This window comes from Pleurodeles waltl, chromosome 8, assembly GCF_031143425.1.
Source record: "Pleurodeles waltl isolate 20211129_DDA chromosome 8, aPleWal1.hap1.20221129, whole genome shotgun sequence".
In the NCBI taxonomy this organism is placed as follows: Eukaryota; Metazoa; Chordata; class Amphibia; order Caudata; family Salamandridae; genus Pleurodeles; species Pleurodeles waltl.
In genome coordinates, this window is record NC_090447.1 from 1,516,952,811 (window position 1) to 1,516,973,833 (window position 21,023).

The following is a 21,023-nucleotide window of genomic DNA, read 5'->3' on the forward strand; positions in this document are numbered from 1 at the left end:
GTCATGAAAAGCTTTCCGTATCATTTTTAATCATTGTAGACAAGACACAGAAGTCTAAATCATTCACTGTGAGGGTACAGCTATGTCTTAAACTTTGCTGTATCCTTCTCCAGTTAACTGGGTGTAATTAGGGAATTCGTTTTTTATTGTGCAAGCTAGGTATTTCTTTTTTTCTAAACTCTAAATAGGCTAGCAATCTAATGCACAGAAATGTGTGGCATGAGTAAGCAAGCTATTTCATCCGACACTTTGGTTCAAGGGAAGATGGAGACTGATGCAGACTGCGGGTTACCTAAAAATCAAGATAGAAACAGTAAATAATGGAAGTCAAAGCTGAAGGCAAGAGAGGTGGAATCCATTTTGAAAGGAAGATAGAAAACAAGTACTGTCTTGTACTGATGGTATGTCAATTAGGTTGATGAAAGGTTTTATCAATTAAATAAAACGTCACCAGAAGCTGAATCCAAGAAAGAAACACGCCTAAAAAGCTGTCTTCTGAGTCTTTGCCGAAACCCGGGATTGAACCAGGGACCTTTAGATCTTCAGTCTAACCCTCTCCCAACTGAGCTATTTCGGCCAGTTATTTCACAGCTCCCTCCGTTTTCTTCTTAATCATTGTAGACAAGACATACACCTCCAAATCATTCACTTTGATGGTACAGCTATGTCTTAAACTTCCGGTATCCTTCTGCAGCTAACTGGGTGCAATTACTCATTTACTTTTTTGGTGCGCAACCTAGGTACTTCTTTTATTCCAAACTCTGAATAGGCACACAAATGTGTGGGATGAGTAAGCAAGCTATATCATCTGACAGCTTGGTTCATGGGAAAATGTAAGATGATGCAGCCTAAGGTTTACATTAAAATCAAGATAGAAACTGGAAATAATGGAAGTCAAAGCTGAAGGCAAGAGAGGTGGAAGCCATTTTGAAAGGAAGATAGAACGCAAGTGCTGTGCTCTACTGATGGTATGTCGAACAGGTTATTAAAAGGTTTCATCTATGAACTAAAATGTCTACTGAAGCTGACTCCAAGAGAGAACTACACCTAATTAGCTAGGTGCTCAGTCCTTGCCAAAACCCGGGATTGAACCAGAGAGCTTTAGATCATCAGTTTAACGCTCTCCCAAATGAGCTATTTCGGCCAGTTGTCAGAGAATACCTTCCTGATGATTCTTAATCATTGCAGGCAACAAGTGGGCATCTGATCAATCACTAGGAGGGTACATCTATGTGTTAAAGTATGCTGTATCCTTCTGCAGCTAACTGGGCACAATTAGTCAATTTATTTTTTATTGCGCAAGCTAGGTATTTCTTTTTTTCTAAACGCTAAATAGGCTAGCAATCTAATACACAGAAATGTGTGGCATGAGGAAGCAAGCTATATCATCTGACACTTTGGTCCAAGGTTAGATGGAAAATGATGCAGGCTACAGTTTACCCTAAAATCGAGATAGAAACGGCAAATAATGGAAGTCAAAGCTGAAGGCAAGAGAGGTGGAATCCATTTTCAAAGAAAGATAGAAAACACGTACTGTCTTGTACTGATGGTATGTCAATTAGGTTGATGAAAGGTTTTATTAATTAAATAAAACGTCACCGGAAGCTGACTCCAAAAAAGAAACTTGCCTGACGAACTAGCTGCTCAGTCTTTGACCAAACCAAGGATTTAACCAGGGACCCTTAGATCTAAAGTTTGACGTCCTCGCAACTGAGCTCTTTCAGCCCGTTTTTTCACAGTGCCTTCCTTATTATTGTTAATCATTGTAGACAAGAAATATAAGTCGCAATCATTCACTGTGAGGGTACAGCTATGTGTTACACTTTGCTGTATCCTTCTGTAGCTAACTGGGGGCAATTACTCCTTTACTTTTTTGCTACGCGAGGTAGGTACTTCTTTTTTTCTAAACTCTGAATAGGCTACCACTCTCATAAACAGAAATGTGTGGCATGACCAAGCAAGCTATATCATCTGACAGTTTGGCTCATGGGAAAATGGAAGATGACGCCGGCTAGGGTTTACATTAAAATCAAGATAGAAACGGGAAATAATGGAAGTCAAAGCTGAAGGCAAGAGAGGTGGAAGCCATTTTGAAAGGAAGATAGAAAATAAGTTCTCTTTTGTACCGATGGCATGTCGATCAGGTTGATGCAAGTTTTTATCAATGAAATAAAATGTCACTTGAGAGTGACTCCAAGAAAGAAACATGCCTAACAAGCTGAGTGCTTGGTCTTTGGCACAACCCAGGATTGAACCAAGGACCTTTTTTATCTTTAGTCTAACATTATCCTAACTGAGATATTTTAGCCAGGTGTCATGAAAAGCTTTCCGTATCATTTTTAATCATTGTAGACAAGACACAGAAGTCTAAATCATTCACTGTGAGGGTACAGCTATGTCTTAAACTTTGTTGTATCCTTCTCCAGTTAACTGGGTGTAATTAGGGAATTTGTTTTTTATTCTGCAAGCTAGGTATTTCTTTTTTTCTAAACTCTAAATAGGCTAGCAATCTAATGCACAGAAATGTGTGGCATGAGTAAGCAAGCTATTTCATCCGACACTTTGGTTCAAGGGAAGATGGAGACTGATGCAGACTGCGGGTTACCTAAAAATCAAGATAGAAACAGTAAATAATGGAAGTCAAAGCTGAAGGCAAGAGAGGTGGAATCCATTTTGAAAGGAAGATAGAAAACAAGTACTGTCTTGTACTGATGGTATGTCAATTAGGTTGATGAAAGGTTTTATCAATTAAATAAAACGTCACCAGAAGCTGAATCCAAGAAAGAAACACGCCTAAAAAGCTGTCTTCTGAGTCTTTGCCGAAACCCGGGATTGAACCAGGGACCTTTAGATCTTCAGTCTAACGCTCTCCCAACTGAGCTATTTCGGCCAGTTATTTCACAGCTCCCTCCGTTTTCTTCTTAATCATTGTAGACAAGACATACACCTCCAAATCATTCACTTTGATGGTACAGCTATGTCTTAAACTTCCGGTATCCTTCTGCAGCTAACTGGGTGCATTTACTCATTTACTTTTTTGGTGCGCAACCTAGGTACTTCTTTTATTCCAAACTCTGAATAGGCACACAAATGTGTGGGATGAGTAAGCAAGCTATATCATCTGACAGCTTGGTTCATGGGAAAATAGAAGATGATGCAGCCTAAGCTTTACATTAAAATCAAGATACAAACTGGAAATAATGGAAGTCAAAGCTGAAGGCAACAGAGGTGGAAGCCATTTTGAAAGGAAGATAGAACGCAAGTGCTGTGCTCTACTGATGGTATGTCGATCAGGTTATTGAAAGGTTTCATCTATGAACTAAAATGTCTACTGAGGCTGACTCCAAGAGAGAACTACACCTAATTAGCTAGGTGCTCAGTCCTTGCCGAAACCCGGGATTGAACCAGGGACCTTTAGATCTTCAGTCTAACGCTCTCCCAACAGAGCTATTTCGGCCAGTTGTCAGAGAATACCTTCCTGATGATTCTTAATCATTGTAGGCAACAAGTGGGCATCTGATCAATCACTAGGAGGGTACATCTATGTGTTAAAGTATGCTGTATCCTTCTGCAGCTAACTGGGCACAATTAGTCAATTTATTTTTTATTGCGCAAGCTAGGTATTTCTTTTTTTCTAAACGCTAAATAGGCTAGCAATCTAATACACAGAAATGTGTGGCATGAGGAAGCAAGCTATATCATCTGACACTTTGGTCCAAGGTTAGATGGAAAATGATGCAGGCTACAGTTTACCCTAAAATCGAGATAGAAACGGCAAATAATCGAAGTCAAAGCTGAAGGCAAGAGAGGTGGAAACCATTTTCAAAGGAAGATAGAAAACACGTACTGTCTTGTACTGATGGTATGTCAATTAGGTTGATGAAAGGTTTTATCAATTAAATAAAACGTCACCAGAAGCTGAATCCAAGAAAGAAACACGCCTAACAAGCTGCCTTCTGAGTCTTTGTCGAAACCCGGGATTGAACCAGGGACCTTTAGATCTTCAGTCTAACACTCTCCCAACTGAGCTATTTCGGCCAGTTATTTCACAGGTCCCTCCGTTTTCTTCTTAAGCATTGTAGACAAGACATACACCTCGAAATCATTCACTTTGAGGGTACAGCTATGTCTTAAACTTCCGGTATCCTTCTGCAGCTAACTGGGTGCATTTACTCATTTACTTTTTTGGTGCGCAACCTAGGTACTTCTTTTATTCCAAACTCTGAATAGGCACACAAATGTGTGGGATGAGTAAGCAAGCTATATCATCTGACAGCTTGGTTCATGGGAAAATAGAAGATGATGCAGCCTAAGCTTTACATTAAAATCAAGATAGAAACTGGAAATAATGGAAGTCAAAGCTGAAGGCAAGAGAGGTGGAAGCCATTTTCAAAGGAAGATAGAACGCAAGTGCTGTGCTCTACTGATGGTATGTCGATCAGGTTATTGAAAGGTTTCATCTATGAACTAAAATGTCTACTGAAGCTGACTCCAAGAGAGAACTACACCTAATTAGCTAGGTGCTCACTCCTTGCCAAAACCCGGGATTGAACCAGGGACCTTTAGATCTTCAGTCTAACGCTCTCCCAACTGAGCTATTTCGGCCAGTTGTCAAAGAATACCTTCCTGATGATTCTTAATCATTGTAGGCAACAAGTGGGCATCTGATCAATCACTAGGAGGGTACATCTATGTGTTAAAGTATGCTGTATCCTTCTGCAGCTAACTGGGCACAATTAGTCAATTTATTTTTTATTGCGCAAGCTAGGTATTTCTTTTTTTCTAAACGCTAAATAGGCTAGCAATCTAATACACAGAAATGTGTGGCATGAGGAAGCAAGCTATATCATCTGACACTTTGGTCCAAGGTTAGATGGAAAATCATGCAGGCTACAGTTTACCCTAAAATCGAGATAGAAACGGGAAATAATGGAAGTCAAAGCTGAAGGCAAGAGAGGTGGAATCCATTTTCAAAGGAAGATAGAAAACACGTACTGTCTTGTACTGATGGTATGTCAATTAGGTTGATGAAAGGTTTTATTAATTAAATAAAACGTCACCGGAAGCTGACTCCAAAAAAGAAACTTGCCTGACGAACTAGCTGCTCAGTCTTTGACCAAACCAAGAATTTAACCAGGGACCCTTAGATCTAAAGTTTGACGTCCTCGCAACTGAGCTCTTTCAGCCCGTTTTTTCACAGTGCCTTCCTTATTATTATTAATCATTGTAGACAAGAAATATAAGTCGCAATCATTCACTGTGAGGGTACAGCTATGTGTTACACTTTGCTGTATCCTTCTGTAGCTAACTGGGGGCAATTACTCCTTTACTTTTTTGCTACGCGAGCTAGGTACTTCTTTTTTTCTAAACTCTGAATAGGCTACCATTCTCATAAACAGAAATGTGTGGCATGACTAAGCAAGCTATATCATCTGACAGTTTGGCTCATGGGAAAATGGAAGATGACGCCGCCTACGGTTTACATCAAAATCAAGATAGAAACGGGAAATAATGGAAGTCAAAGCTGAAGTCAAGAGAGGTGGAAGCCATTTTGAAAGGAAGATAGAAAATAAGTGCTCTTTTGTACCGATGGCATGTCGATCAGGTTGATGCAAGTTTTTATCAATGAAATAAAATGTCCCTTGAGAGTGACTCCAAGAAAGAAACATGCCTAACAAGCTGAGTGCTTGGTCTTTGGCACAACCCAGGATTCAACCAAGGACCTTTTTTATCTTTAGTCTAACATTCTCCCAACTGAGATATTTAAACCAGGTGTCATGAAAAGCTTTCCGTATCATTTTTAATCATTGTAGACAAGACACAGAAGTCTAAATCATTCACTGTGAGGGTACAGCTATGTCTTAAACTTTGCTGTATCCTTCTCCAGTTAACTGGGTGTAATTAGGGAATTCGTTTTTTATTGTGCAAGCTAGGTATTTCTTTTTTTCTAAACTCTAAATAGGCTAGCAATCTAATGCACAGAAATGTGTGGCATGAGTAAGCAAGCTATTTCATCCGACACTTTGGTTCAAGGGAAGATGGAGACTGATGCAGACTGCGGGTTACCTAAAAATCAAGACAGAAACAGTAAATAATGGAAGTCAAAGCTGAAGGCAAGAGAGGTGGAATCCATTTTGAAAGGAAGATAGAAAACACGTACTGTCTTGTACTGATGGTATGTCAATTAGGTTGATGAAAGATTTTATCAATTAAATAAAACGTCACCGGAAGCTGAATCCAAGAAAGAAACACACACGCCTAACAAGCTGTCTTCTGAGTCTTTGCCGAAACCCGGGATTGAACCAGGGACCTTTAGATCTTCAGTCTAACGCTCTCCCAACTGAGCTATTTCGGCCAGTCATTTGACAGGTCCCTCCGCTTTCTTCTTAATCATTGTAGACAAGACATACACCTCGAAATCATTCACTTTGAGGGTACAGCTATGTCTTAAACTTCCGGTATCCTTCTGCAGCTAACTGGGTGCATTTACTCATTTACTTTTTTGGTGCGCAACCTAGGTACTTCTTTTATTCCAAACTCTGAATAGGCACACAAATGTGTGGGATGAGTAAGCAAGCTATATCATCTGACAGCTTGGTTCATGGGAAAATGTAAGATGATGCAGCCTAAGGTTTACATTAAAATCAAGATAGAAACTGGAAATAATGGAAGTCAAAGCTGAAGGCAAGAGAGGTGGAAGCCATTTTGAAAGGAAGATAGAACGCAAGTGCTGTGCTCTACTGATGGTATGTCGAACAGGTTATTAAAAGGTTTCATCTATGAACTAAAATGTCTACTGAAGCTGACTCCAAGAGAGAACTACACCTAATTAGCTAGGTGCTCAGTCCTTGCCAAAACCCGGGATTGAACCAGAGAGCTTTAGATCTTCAGTTTAACGCTCTCCCAAATGAGCTATTTCGGCCAGTTGTCAGAGAATACCTTCCTGATGATTCTTAATCATTGCAGGCAACAAGTGGGCATCTGATCAATCACTAGGAGGGTACATCTATGTGTTAAAGTATGCTGTATCCTTCTGCAGCTAACTGGGCACAATTAGTCAATTTATTTTTTATTGCGCAAGCTAGGTATTTCTTTTTTTCTAAACGCTAAATAGGCTAGCAATCTAATACACAGAAATGTGTGGCATGAGGAAGCAAGCTATATCATCTGACACTTTGGTCCAAGGTTAGATGGAAAATGATGCAGGCTACAGTTTACCCTAAAATCGAGATAGAAACGGCAAATAATGGAAGTCAAAGCTGAAGGCAAGAGAGGTGGAATCCATTTTCAAAGCAAGATAGAAAACACGTACTGTCTTGTACTGATGGTATGTCAATTAGGTTGATGAAAGGTTTTATTAATTAAATAAAACGTCACCGGAAGCTGACTCCAAAAAAGAAACTTGCCTGACGAACTAGTTGCTCAGTCTTTGACCAAACCAAGGATTTAACCAGGGACCCTTAGATCTAAAGTTTGACGTCCTCGCAACTGAGCTCTTTCAGCCCGTTTTTTCACAGTGCCTTCCTTATTATTGTTAATCATTGTAGACAAGAAATATAAGTCGCAATCATTCACTGTGAGGGTACAGCTATGTGTTACACTTTGCTGTATCCTTCTGTAGCTAACTGGGGGCAATTACTCCTTTACTTTTTTGCTACGCGAGGTAGGTACTTCTTTTTTTCTAAACTCTGAATAGGCTACCACTCTCATAAACAGAAATGTGTGGCATGACCAAGCAAGCTATATCATCTGAAAGTTTGGCTCATGGGAAAATGGAAGATGACGCCGGCTACGGTTTACATTAAAATCAAGATAGAAACGGGAAATAATGGAAGTCAAAGCTGAAGGCAAGAGAGGTGGAAGCCATTTTGAAAGGAAGATAGAAATAAGTTCTCTTTTGTACCGATGGCATGTCGATCAGGTTGATGCAAGTTTTTATCAATGAAATAAAATGTCACTTGAGAGTGACTCCAAGAAAGAAACATGCCTAACAAGCTGAGTGCTTGGTCTTTGGCACAACCCAGGATTGAACCAAGGACCTTTTTTATCTTTAGTCTAACATTATCCTAACTGAGATATTTTAGCCAGGTGTCATGAAAAGCTTTCCGTATCATTTTTAATCATTGTAGACAAGACACAGAAGTCTAAATCATTCACTGTGAGGGTACAGCTATGTCTTAAACTTTGTTGTATCCTTCTCCAGTTAACTGGGTGTAATTAGGGAATTTGTTTTTTATTCTGCAAGCTAGGTATTTCTTTTTTTCTAAACTCTAAATAGGCTAGCAATCTAATGCACAGAAATGTGTGGCATGAGTAAGCAAGCTATTTCATCCGACACTTTGGTTCAAGGGAAGATGGAGACTGATGCAGACTGCGGGTTACCTAAAAATCAAGATAGAAACAGTAAATAATGGAAGTCAAAGCTGAAGGCAAGAGAGGTGGAATCCATTTTGAAAGGAAGATAGAAAACAAGTACTGTCTTGTACTGATGGTATGTCAATTAGGTTGATGAAAGGTTTTATCAATTAAATAAAACGTCACCAGAAGCTGAATCCAAGAAAGAAACACGCCTAACAAGCTGTCTTCTGAGTCTTTGCCGAAACCCGGGACCTTTAGATCTTCAGTCTAACGCTCTCCCAACTGAGCTATTTCGGCCAGTTATTTCACAGGTCCCTCCGTTTTCTTCTTAATCATTGTAGACAAGACATACACCTCGAAATCATTCACTTTGAGGGTACAGCTATGTCTTAAACTTCCGGTATCCTTCTGCAGCTAACTGGGTGCATTTACTCATTTACTTTTTTGGTGCGCAACCTAGGTACTTCTTTTATTCCAAACTCTGAATAGGCACACAAATGTGTGGGATGAGTAAGCAAGCTATATCATCTGACAGCTTGGTTCATGGGAAAATAGAAGATGATGCAGCCTAAGCTTTACATTAAAATCAAGATAGAAACTGGAAATAATGGAAGTCAAAGCTGAAGGCAAGAGAGGTGGAAGCCATTTTGAAAGGAAGATAGAACGCAAGTGCTGTGCTCTACTGATGGTATGTCGATCAGGTTATTGAAAGGTTTCATCTATGAACTAAAATGTCTACTGAAGCTGACTCCAAGAGAGAACTACACCTAATTAGCTAGGTGCTCAGTCCTTGCCGAAACCCGGGATTGAACCAGGGACCTTTAGATCTTCAGTCTAACGCTCTCCCAACTGAGCTATTTTGGCCAGTTGTCAGAAAATACCTTCCTGATGATTCTTAATCATTGGAGGAAACAAGTGGGCATCTGATCAATCACTAGGAGGGTACATCTATGTGTTAAAGTATGCTGTATCCTTCTGCAGCTAACTGGGCACAATTAGTCAATTTATTTTTTATTGCGCAAGCTAGGTATTTCTTTTTTTCTAAACGCTAAATAGGCTAGCAATCTAATACACAGAAATGTGTGGCATGAGGAAGCAAGCTATATCATCTGACACTTTGGTCCAAGGTTAGATGGAAAATGATGCAGGCTACAGTTTACCCTAAAATCGAGATAGAAACGGCAAATAATGGAAGTCAAAGCTGAAGGCAAGAGAGGTGGAATCCATTTTCAAAGAAAGATAGAAAACACGTACTGTCTTGTACTGATGGTATGTCAATTAGGTTGATGAAAGGTTTTATTAATTAAATAAAACGTCACCGGAAGCTGACTCCAAAAAAGAAACTTGCCTGACGAACTAGCTGCTCAGTCTTTGACCAAACCAAGGATTTAACCACGGACCCTTAGATCTAAAGTTTGACGTCCTCGCAACTGAGCTCTTTCAGCCCGTTTTTTCACAGTGCCTTCCTTATTATTGTTAATCATTGTAGACAAGAAATATAAGTCGCAATCATTCACTGTGAGGGTACAGCTATGTGTTACACTTTGCTGTATCCTTCTGTAGCTAACTGGGGGCAATTACTCCTTTACTTTTTTGCTACGCGAGGTAGGTACTTCTTTTTTTCTAAACTCTGAATAGGCTACCACTCTCATAAACAGAAATGTGTGGCATGACCAAGCAAGCTATATCATCTGACAGTTTGGCTCATGGGAAAATGGAAGATGACGCCGGCTACGGTTTACATTAAAATCAAGATAGAAACGGGAAATAATGGAAGTCAAAGCTGAAGGCAAGAGAGGTGGAAGCCATTTTGAAAGGAAGATAGAAAATAGGTGCTCTTTTGTACCGATGGCATGTCGATCAGGTTGATGCAAGTTTTTATCAATGAAATAAAATGTCACTTGAGAGTGATTCCAAGAAAGAAACATGCCTAACAAGCTGAGTGCTTGGTCTTTGGCACAACCCAGGATTGAACCAAGGACCTTTTTTATCTTTAGTCTAACATTCGCCCAACTGAGATATTTTAGCAAGGTGTCATGAAAAGCTTTCCGTATCATTTTTAATCATTGTAGACAAGACACAGAAGTCTAAATCATTCACTGTGAGGGTACAGCTATGTCTTAAACTTTGCTGTATCCTTCTCCAGTTAACTGGGTGTAATTAGGGAATTCGTTTTTTATTGTGCAAGCTAGGTATTTCTTTTTTTCTAAGCTCTAAATAGGCTAGCAATCTAATGCACAGAAATGTGTGGCATGAGTAAGCAAGCTATTTCATCCGACACTTTGGTTCAAGGGAAGATGGAGACTGATGCAGACTGCGGGTTACCTAAAAATCAAGACAGAAACAGTAAATAATGGAAGTCAAAGCTGAAGGCAAGAGAGGTGGAATCCATTTTGAAAGGAAGATAGAAAACAAGTACTGTCTTGTACTGATGGTATGTCAATTAGGTTGATGAAAGGTTTTATCAATTAAATAAAACGTCACCAGAAGCTGAATCCAAGAAAGAAACACGCCTAACAAGCTGTCTTCTGAGTCTTTGCCGAAACCCGGGATTGAACCAGGGACCTTTAGATCTTCAGTCTAACGCTCTCCCAACTGAGCTATTTCGGCCAGTTATTTCACAGGTCCCTCCGTTTTCTTCTTAATCATTGTAGACAAGACATACACCTCGAAATCATTCACTTTGAGGGTACAGCTATGTCTTAAACTTCCGGTATCCTTCTGCAGCTAACTGGGTGCATTTACTCATTTACTTTTTTGGTGCGCAACCTAGGTACTTCTTTTATTCCAAACTCTGAATAGGCACACAAATGTGTGGGATGAGTAAGCAAGCTATATCATCTGACAGCTTGGTTCATGGGAAAATAGAAGATGATGCAGCCTAAGCTTTACATTAAAATCAAGATAGAAACTGGAAATAATGGAAGTCAAAGCTGAAGGCAAGAGAGGTGGAAGCCATTTTGAAAGGAAGATAGAACGCAAGTGCTGTGCTCTACTGATGGTATGTCGATCAGGTTATTGAAAGGTTTCATCTATGAACTAAAATGTCTACTGAAGCTGACTCCAAGAGAGAACTACACCTAATTAGCTAGGTGCTCAGTCCTTGCCGAAACCCGGGATTGAACCAGGGACCTTTAGATCTTCAGTCTAACGCTCTCCCAACTGAGCTATTTCGGCCAGTTGTTAAAGAATACCTTCCTGATGATTCTTAATCATTGTAGGCAACAAGTGGGCATCTGATCAATCACTAGGAGGGTACATCTATGTGTTAAAGTATGCTGTATCCTTCTGCAGCTAACTGGGCACAATTAGTCAATTTATTTTTTATTGCGCAAGCTAGGTATTTCTTTTTTTCTAAACGCTAAATAGGCTAGCAATCTAATACACAGAAATGTGTGGCATGAGGAAGCAAGCTATATCATCTGACACTTTGGTCCAAGGTTAGATGGAAAATGATGCAGGCTACAGTTTACCCTAAAATCGAGATAGAAACGGCAAATAAGGGAAGTCAAAGCTGAAGGCAAGAGAGGTGGAATCCATTTTCAAAGAAAGATAGAAAACACGTACTGTCTTGTACTGATGGTATGTCAATTAGGTTGATGAAAGGTTTTATTAATTAAATAAAACGTCACCGGAAGCTGACTCCAAAAAAGAAACTTGCCTGACGAACTAGCTGCTCAGTCTTTGACCAAACCAAGGATTTAACCAGGGACCCTTAGATCTAAAGTTTGACGTCCTCGCAACTGAGCTCTTTCAGCCCGTTTTTTCACAGTGCCTTCCTTATTATTATTAATCATTGTAGACAAGAAATATAAGTCGCAATCATTCACTGTGAGGGTACAGCTATGTGTTACACTTTGCTGTATCCTTCTGTAGCTAACTGGGGGCAATTACTCCTTTACTTTTTTGCTACGCGAGCTAGGTACTTCTTTTTTTCTAAACTCTGAATAGGCTACCATTCTCATAAACAGAAATGTGTGGCATGACTAAGCAAGCTATATCATCTGACAGTTTGGCTCATGGGAAAATGGAAGATGACGCCGCCTACGGTTTACATCAAAATCAAGATAGAAACGGGAAATAATGGAAGTCAAAGCTGAAGGCAAGAGAGGTGGAAGCCATTTTGAAAGGAAGATAGAAAATAAGTGCTCTTTTGTACCGATGGCATGTCGATCAGGTTGATGCAAGTTTTTATCAATGAAATAAAATGTCCCTTGAGAGTGACTCCAAGAAAGAAACATGCCTAACAAGCTGAGTGCTTGGTCTTTGGCACAACCCAGGATTCAACCAAGGACCTTTTTTATCTTTAGTCTAACATTCTCCCAACTGAGATATTTAAACCAGGTGTCATGAAAAGCTTTCCGTATCATTTTTAATCATTGTAGACAAGACACAGAAGTCTAAATCATTCACTGTGAGGGTACAGCTATGTCTTAAACTTTGCTGTATCCTTCTCCAGTTAACTGGGTGTAATTAGGGAATTCGTTTTTTATTGTGCAAGCTAGGTATTTCTTTTTTTCTAAACTCTAAATAGGCTAGCAATCTAATGCACAGAAATGTGTGGCATGAGTAAGCAAGCTATTTCATCCGACACTTTGGTTCAAGGGAAGATGGAGACTGATGCAGACTGCGGGTTACCTAAAAATCAAGACAGAAACAGTAAATAATGGAAGTCAAAGCTGAAGGCAAGAGCGGTGGAATCCATTTTGAAAGGAAGATAGAAAACAAGTACTGTCTTGTACTGATGGTATGTCAATTAGGTTGATGAAAGATTTTATCAATTAAATAAAACGTCACCAGAAGCTGAATCCAAGAAAGAAACACGCCTAACAAGCTGTCTTCTGAGTCTTTGCCGAAACCCGGGATTGAACCAGGGACCTTTAGATCTTCAGTCTAACGCTCTCCCAACTGAGCTATTTCGGCCAGTTATTTCACAGGTCCCTCCGTTTTCTTCTTAATCATTGTAGACAAGACATACACCTCGAAATCATTCACTTTGAGGGTACAGCTATGTCTTAAACTTCCGGTATCCTTCTGCAGCTAACTGGGTGCATTTACTCATTTACTTTTTTGGTGCGCAACCTAGGTACTTCTTTTATTCCAAACTCTGAATAGGCACACAAATGTGTGGGATGAGTAAGCAAGCTATATCATCTGACAGCTTGGTTCATGGGAAAATAGAAGATGATGCAGCCTAAGCTTTACATTAAAATCAAGATAGAAACTGGAAATAATGGAAGTCAAAGCTGAAGGCAAGAGAGGTGGAAGCCATTTTGAAAGGAAGATAGAACGCAAGTGCTGTGCTCTACTGATGGTATGTCGATCAGGTTATTGAAAGGTTTCATCTATGAACTAAAATGTCTACTGAAGCTGACTCCAAGAGAGAACTACACCTAATTAGCTAGGTGCTCAGTCCTTGCCGAAACCCGGGATTGAACCAGGGACCTTTAGATCTTCAGTCTAACGCTCTCCCAACTGAGCTATTTTGGCCAGTTGTCAGAAAATACCTTCCTGATGATTCTTAATCATTGTAGGCAACAAGTGGGCATCTGATCAATCACTAGGAGGGTACATCTATGTGTTAAAGTATGCTGTATCCTTCTGCAGCTAACTGGGCACAATTAGTCAATTTATTTTTTATTGCGCAAGCTAGGTATTTCTTTTTTTCTAAACGCTAAATAGGCTAGCAATCTAATACACAGAAATGTGTGGCATGAGGAAGCAAGCTATATCATCTGACACTTTGGTCCAAGGTTAGATGGAAAATGATGCAGGCTACAGTTTACCCTAAAATCGAGATAGAAACGGCAAATAATGGAAGTCAAAGCTGAAGGCAAGAGAGGTGGAATCCATTTTCAAAGAAAGATAGAAAACACGTACTGTCTTGTACTGATGGTATGTCAATTAGGTTGATGAAAGGTTTTATTAATTAAATAAAACGTCACCGGAAGCTGACTCCAAAAAAGAAACTTGCCTGACGAACTAGCTGCTCAGTCTTTGACCAAACCAAGGATTTAACCAGGGACCCTTAGATCTAAAGTTTGACGTCCTCGCAACTGAGCTCTTTCAGCCCGTTTTTTCACAGTGCCTTCCTTATTATTGTTAATCATTGTAGACAAGAAATATAAGTCGCAATCATTCACTGTGAGGGTACAGCTATGTGTTACACTTTGCTGTATCCTTCTGTAGCTAACTGGGGGCAATTACTCCTTTACTTTTTTGCTACGCGAGGTAGGTACTTCTTTTTTTCTAAACTCTGAATAGGCTACCACTCTCATAAACAGAAATGTGTGGCATGACCAAGCAAGCTATATCATCTGACAGTTTGGCTCATGGGAAAATGGAAGATGACGCCGGCTACGGTTTACATTAAAATCAAGATAGAAACGGGAAATAATGGAAGTCAAAGCTGAAGGCAAGAGAGGTGGAAGCCATTTTGAAAGGAAGATAGAAAATAGGTGCTCTTTTGTACCGATGGCATGTCGATCAGGTTGATGCAAGTTTTTATCAATGAAATAAAATGTCACTTGAGAGTGATTCCAAGAAAGAAACATGCCTAACAAGCTGAGTGCTTGGTCTTTGGCACAACCCAGGATTGAACCAAGGACCTTTTTTATCTTTAGTCTAACATTCTCCCAACTGAGATATTTTAGCCAGGTGTCATGAAAAGCTTTCCGTATCATTTTTAATCATTGTAGACAAGACACAGAAGTCTAAATCATTCACTGTGAGGGTACAGCTATGTCTTAAACTTTGCTGTATCCTTCTCCAGTTAACTGGGTGTAATTAGGGAATTCGTTTTTTATTGTGCAAGCTAGGTATTTCTTTTTTTCTAAGCTCTAAATAGGCTAGCAATCTAATGCACAGAAATGTGTGGCATGAGTAAGCAAGCTATTTCATCCGACACTTTGGTTCAAGGGAAGATGGAGACTGATGCAGACTGCGGGTTACCTAAAAATCAAGACAGAAACAGTAAATAATGGAAGTCAAAGCTGAAGGCAAGAGAGGTGGAATCCATTTTGAAAGGAAGATAGAAAACAAGTACTGTCTTGTACTGATGGTATGTCAATTAGGTTGATGAAAGGTTTTATCAATTAAATAAAACGTCACCAGAAGCTGAATCCAAGAAAGAAACACGCCTAACAAGCTGTCTTCTGAGTCTTTGCCGAAACCCGGGATTGAACCAGGGACCTTTAGATCTTCAGTCTAACGCTCTCCCAACTGAGCTATTTCGGCCAGTTATTTCACAGGTCCCTCCGTTTTCTTCTTAATCATTGTAGACAAGACATACACCTCGAAATCATTCACTTTGAGGGTACAGCTATGTCTTAAACTTCCGGTATCCTTCTGCAGCTAACTGGGTGCATTTACTCATTTACTTTTTTGGTGCGCAACCTAGGTACTTCTTTTATTCCAAACTCTGAATAGGCACACAAATGTGTGGGATGAGTAAGCAAGCTATATCATCTGACAGCTTGGTTCATGGGAAAATAGAAGATGATGCAGCCTAAGCTTTACATTAAAATCAAGATACAAACTGGAAATAATGGAAGTCAAAGCTGAAGGCAAGAGAGGTGGAAGCCATTTTGAAAGGAAGATAGAACGCAAGTGCTGTGCTCTACTGATGGTATGTCGATCAGGTTATTGAAAGGTTTCATCTATGAACTAAAATGTCTACTGAAGCTGACTCCAAGAGGGAACTACACCTAATTAGCTAGGTGCTCAGTCCTTGCCGAAACCCGGGATTGAACCAGGGACCTTTAGATCTTCAGTCTAACGCTCTCCCAACTGAGCTATTTCGGCCAGTTGTCAAAGAATACCTTCCTGATGATTCTTAATCATTGTAGGCAACAAGTGGGCATCTGATCAATCACTAGGAGGGTACATCTATGTGTTAAAGTATGCTGTATCCTTCTGCAGCTAACTGGGCACAATTAGTCAATTTATTTTTTATTGCGCAAGCTAGGTATTTCTTTTTTTCTAAACGCTAAATAGGCTAGCAATCTAATACACAGAAATGTGTGGCATGAGGAAGCAAGCTATATCATCTGACACTTTGGTCCAAGGTTAGATGGAAAATGATGCAGGCTACAGTTTACCCTAAAATCGAGATAGAAACGGCAAATAAGGGAAGTCAAAGCTGAAGGCAAGAGAGGTGGAATCCATTTTCAAAGAAAGATAGAAAACACGTACTGTCTTGTACTGATGGTATGTCAATTAGGTTGATGAAAGGTTTTATTAATTAAATAAAACGTCACCGGAAGCTGAGTCCAAAAAAGAAACTTGCCTGACGAACTAGCTGCTCAGTCTTTGACCAAACCAAGGATTTAACCAGGGACCCTTAGATCTAAAGTTTGACGTCCTCGCAACTGAGCTCTTTCAGCCCGTTTTTTCACAGTGCCTTCCTTATTATTATTAATCATTGTAGACAAGAAATATAAGTCGCAATCATTCACTGTGAGGGTACAGCTATGTGTTACACTTTGCTGTATCCTTCTGTAGCTAACTGGGGGCAATTACTCCTTTACTTTTTTGCTACGCGAGCTAGGTACTTCTTTTTTTCTAAACTCTGAATAGGCTACCACTCTCATAAACAGAAATGTGTGGCAGGACTAAGCAAGCTATATCATCTGACAGTTTGGCTCATGGGAAAATGGAAGATGACGCCGGCTACGGTTTACATCAAAATCAAGATAGAAACGGGAAATAATGGAAGTCAAAGCTGAAGGCAAGAGAGGTGGAAGCCATTTTGAAAGGAAGATAGAAAATAAGTGCTCTTTTGTACCGATGGCATGTCGATCAGGTTGATGCAAGTTTTTATCAATGAAATAAAATGTCCCTTGAGAGTGACTCCAAGAAAGAAACATGCCTAACAAGCTGAGTGCTTGGTCTTTGGCACAACCTAGGATTGAACCAAGGACCTTTTTTTATCTTTAGTCTAACATTCTCCCAACTGAGATATTTAAACCAGGTGTCATGAAAAGCTTTCCGTATCATTTTTAATCATTGTAGACAAGACACAGAAGTCTAAATCATTCACTGTGAGGGTACAGCTATGTCTTAAACTTTGTTGTATCCTTCTCCAGTTAACTGGGTGTAATTAGGGAATTTGTTTTTTATTCTGCAAGCTAGGTATTTCTTTTTTTCTAAACTCTAAATAGGCTAGCAATCTAATGCACAGAAATGTGTGGCATGAGTAAGCAAGCTATTTCATCCGACACTTTGGTTCAAGGGAAGATCGAGACTGATGCAGACTGCGGGTTACCTAAAAATCAAGATAGAAACAGTAAATAATGGAAGTCAAAGCTGAAGGCAAGAGAGGTGGAATCCATTTTGAAAGGAAGATAGAAAACAAGTACTGTCTTGTACTGATGGTATGTCAATTAGGTTGATGAAAGGTTTTATCAATTAAATAAAACGTCACCAGAAGCTGAATCCAAGAACGAAACACGTCTAAAAAGCTGTCTTCTGAGTCTTTGCCGAAACCCGGGATTGAACCAGGGACCTTTAGATCTTCAGTCTAACGCTCTCCCAACTGAGCTATTTCGGCCAGTTATTTCACAGCTCCCTCCGTTTTCTTCTTAATCATTGTAGACAAGACATACACCTCCAAATCATTCACTTTGATGGTACAGCTATGTCTTAAACTTCCGGTATCCTTCTGCAGCTAACTGGGTGCATTTACTCATTTACTTTTTTGGTGCGCAACCTAGGTACTTCTTTTATTCCAAACTCTGAATAGGCACACAAATGTGTGGGATGAGTAAGCAAGCTTTATCATCTGACAGCTTGGTTCATGGGAAAATAGAAGATGATGCAGCCTAAGCTTTACATTAAAATCAAGATACAAACTGGAAATAATGGAAGTCAAAGCTGAAGGCAACAGAGGTGGAAGCCATTTTGAAAGGAAGATAGAACGCAAGTGCTGTGCTCTACTGATGGTATGTCGATCAGGTTATTGAAAGGTTTCATCTATGAACTAAAATGTCTACTGAAGCTGACTCCAAGAGAGAACTACACCTAATTAGCTAGGTGCTCAGTCCTTGCCGAAACCCGGGATTGAACCAGGGACCTTTAGATCTTCAGTCTAACGCTCTCCCAACTGAGCTATTTCGGCCAGTTGTCAGAGAATACCTTCCTGATGATTCTTAATCATTGTAGGCAACAAGTGGGCATCTGATCAATCACTAGGAGGGTACATCTATGTGTTAAAGTATGCTGTATCCTTCTGCAGCTAACTGGGCACAATTAGTCAATTTATTTTTTATTGCGCAAGCTAGGTATTTCTTTTTTTCTAAACGCTAAATAGGCTAGCAATCTAATACACAGAAATGTGTGGCATGAGGAAGCAAGCTATATCATCTGACACTTTGGTCCAAGGTTAGATGGAAAATGATGCAGGCTACAGTTTACCCTAAAATCGAGATAGAAACGGCAAATAATCGAAGTCAAAGCTGAAGGCAAGAGAGGTGGAAACCATTTTCAAAGGAAGATAGAAAACACGTACTGTCTTGTACTGATGGTATGTCAATTAGGTTGATGAAAGGTTTTATTAATTAAATAAAACGTCACCGGAAGCTGACTCCAAAAAAGAAACTTGCCTGACGAACTAGCTGCTCAGTCTTTGACCAAACCAAGAATTTAACCAGGGACCCTTAGATCTAAAGTTTGACGTCCTCGCAACTGAGCTCTTTCAGCCCGTTTTTTCACAGTGCCTTCCTTATTATTGTTAATCATTGTAGACAAGAAATATAAGTCGCAATCATTCACTGTGAGGGTACAGCTATGTGTTACACTTTGCTGTATCCTTCTGTAGCTAACTGGGGGCAATTACTCCTTTACTTTTTTGCTACGTGAGGTAGGTACTTCTTTTTTTCTAAACTCTGAATAGGCTACCACTCTCATAAACAGAAATGTGTGGCATGACCAAGCAAGCTATATCATCTGACAGTTTGGCTCATGGGAAAATGGAAGATGACGCCGGCTACGGTTTACATCAAAATCAAGATAGAAACGGGAAATAATGGAAGTCAAAGCTGAAGGCAAGAGAGGTGGAAGCCATTTTGAAAGGAAGATAGAAAATAAGTGCTCTTTTGTACCGATGGCATGTCGATCAGGTTGATGCAAGTTTTTATCAATGAAATAAAATGTCCCTTGAGAGTGACTCCAAGAAAGAAACATGCCTAACAAGCTGAGTGCTTGGTCTTTGGCACAACCCAGGATTGAACCAAGGACCTTTTTTTATCTTTAGTCTAACATTCTCCCAACTGAGATATTTAAACCAGGTGTCATGAAAAGCTTTCCGTATCATTTTTAATCATTGTAGACAAGACACAGAAGTCTAAATCATTCACTGTGAGGGTACAGCTATGTCTTAAACTTTGCTGTATCCTTCTCCAGTTAACTGGGTGTAATTAGGGAATTCGTTTTTTATTGTGCAAGCTAGGTATTTCTTTTTTTCTAAACTCTAAATAGGCTAGCAATCTAATGCACAGAAATGTGTGGCATGAGTAAACAAGCTATTTCATCCGACACTTTGGTTCAAGGGAAGATGGAGACTGATGCAGACTGCGGGTTACCTAAAAATCAAGACAGAAACAGTAAATAATGGAAGTCAAAGCTGAAGGCAAGAGAGGTGGAAGCCATTTTGAAAGGAAGATAGAAAACAAGTACTGTCTTGTACTGATGGTATGTCAATTAGGTTGATGAAAGGTTTTATCAATTAAATAAAACGTCACCAGAAGCTGAATCCAAGAAAGAAACACGCCTAAAAAGCTGTCTTCTGAGTCTTTGCCGAAACCCGGGATTGAACCAGGGACCTTTATATCTTCAGTCTAACGCTCTCCCAACTGAGCTATTTCGGCCAGTCATTTGACCGGTCCCTCCGTTTTCTTCTTAATCATTGTAGACAAGACATACACCTCGAAATCATTCACTTTGAGGGTACAGCTATGTCTTAAACTTCCGGTATCCTTCTGCAGCTAACTGGGTGCAATTACTCATTTACTTTTTTGGTGCGCAACCTAGGTACTTCTTTTATTCCAAACTCTGAATAGGCACACAAATGTGTGGGATGAGTAAGCAAGCTATATCATCTGACAGCTTGGTTCATGGGAAAATGGAAGATGACGCAGCCTAAGCTTTACATTAAAATCAAGATAGAAACTGGAAATAATGGAAGTCAAAGCTGAAGGCAACAGAGGTGGAAGCCATTTTGAAAGGAAGATAGAACGCAAGTGCTGTGCTCTACTGATGGTATGTTGATCAGGTTATTAAAAGGTTTCATCTATGAACGAAAATGTCTACTGAAGCTGACTCCAAGAGAGAACTACACCTAATTAGCTAGGTGCTCAGTCCTTGCCAAAACCCGGGATTGAACCAGGGACCTTTAGATCTTCAATCTAACGCTCTCCCAACTGAGCTATTTCGGCCACTTATTTCACAGGTCCCTCCGTATTCTTCTTAATCATTGTAGACAAGACATACACCTCGAAATCATTCACTTTGAGGGTACAGCTATGTCTTAAACTTCCGGTATCCTTCTGCAGCTAACTGGGTGCAATTACTCATTTACTTTTTTGGTGCGCAACCTAGGTACTTCTTTTATTCCAAACTCTGAATAGGCACACAAATGTGTGGGATGAGTAAGCAAGCTATATCATCTG

General features: G+C 39.8%; 14 non-coding genes across 14 annotated transcripts; all 14 read right to left on the reverse strand.

The window, feature by feature from the left end:
* Positions 1 to 1,071: 1,071 nt before the first annotated feature.
* TRNAI-GAU (transfer RNA isoleucine (anticodon GAU)) lies at positions 1,072 to 1,144 on the reverse strand. Its single transcript has one exon. It is a non-coding gene; the product is annotated as a tRNA-Ile (tRNA).
* Positions 1,145 to 2,817: 1,673 nt separating this feature from the next.
* TRNAF-GAA (transfer RNA phenylalanine (anticodon GAA)) lies at positions 2,818 to 2,890 on the reverse strand. The gene has a single exon. It is a non-coding gene; the product is annotated as a tRNA-Phe (tRNA).
* A 1,642-nt stretch (positions 2,891 to 4,532) lies between these two features.
* TRNAF-GAA (transfer RNA phenylalanine (anticodon GAA)) lies at positions 4,533 to 4,605 on the reverse strand. Its single transcript has one exon. It is a non-coding gene; the product is annotated as a tRNA-Phe (tRNA).
* A 1,677-nt stretch (positions 4,606 to 6,282) lies between these two features.
* On the reverse strand, positions 6,283 to 6,355 carry TRNAF-GAA (transfer RNA phenylalanine (anticodon GAA)). Its single transcript has one exon. It is a non-coding gene; the product is annotated as a tRNA-Phe (tRNA).
* Positions 6,356 to 9,149: 2,794 nt separating this feature from the next.
* TRNAF-GAA (transfer RNA phenylalanine (anticodon GAA)) lies at positions 9,150 to 9,222 on the reverse strand. Its single transcript has one exon. It is a non-coding gene; the product is annotated as a tRNA-Phe (tRNA).
* Positions 9,223 to 10,895: 1,673 nt separating this feature from the next.
* Positions 10,896 to 10,968, reverse strand: TRNAF-GAA (transfer RNA phenylalanine (anticodon GAA)). The gene has a single exon. It is a non-coding gene; the product is annotated as a tRNA-Phe (tRNA).
* Positions 10,969 to 11,462: 494 nt separating this feature from the next.
* Positions 11,463 to 11,535, reverse strand: TRNAF-GAA (transfer RNA phenylalanine (anticodon GAA)). The gene has a single exon. It is a non-coding gene; the product is annotated as a tRNA-Phe (tRNA).
* A 1,673-nt stretch (positions 11,536 to 13,208) lies between these two features.
* TRNAF-GAA (transfer RNA phenylalanine (anticodon GAA)) lies at positions 13,209 to 13,281 on the reverse strand. The gene has a single exon. It is a non-coding gene; the product is annotated as a tRNA-Phe (tRNA).
* Positions 13,282 to 13,775: 494 nt separating this feature from the next.
* Positions 13,776 to 13,848, reverse strand: TRNAF-GAA (transfer RNA phenylalanine (anticodon GAA)). The gene has a single exon. It is a non-coding gene; the product is annotated as a tRNA-Phe (tRNA).
* A 1,673-nt stretch (positions 13,849 to 15,521) lies between these two features.
* TRNAF-GAA (transfer RNA phenylalanine (anticodon GAA)) lies at positions 15,522 to 15,594 on the reverse strand. The gene has a single exon. It is a non-coding gene; the product is annotated as a tRNA-Phe (tRNA).
* Positions 15,595 to 16,088: 494 nt separating this feature from the next.
* TRNAF-GAA (transfer RNA phenylalanine (anticodon GAA)) lies at positions 16,089 to 16,161 on the reverse strand. Its single transcript has one exon. It is a non-coding gene; the product is annotated as a tRNA-Phe (tRNA).
* A 1,674-nt stretch (positions 16,162 to 17,835) lies between these two features.
* TRNAF-GAA (transfer RNA phenylalanine (anticodon GAA)) lies at positions 17,836 to 17,908 on the reverse strand. Its single transcript has one exon. It is a non-coding gene; the product is annotated as a tRNA-Phe (tRNA).
* A 494-nt stretch (positions 17,909 to 18,402) lies between these two features.
* On the reverse strand, positions 18,403 to 18,475 carry TRNAF-GAA (transfer RNA phenylalanine (anticodon GAA)). Its single transcript has one exon. It is a non-coding gene; the product is annotated as a tRNA-Phe (tRNA).
* Positions 18,476 to 20,716: 2,241 nt separating this feature from the next.
* On the reverse strand, positions 20,717 to 20,789 carry TRNAF-GAA (transfer RNA phenylalanine (anticodon GAA)). The gene has a single exon. It is a non-coding gene; the product is annotated as a tRNA-Phe (tRNA).
* Positions 20,790 to 21,023: the final 234 nt, after the last annotated feature.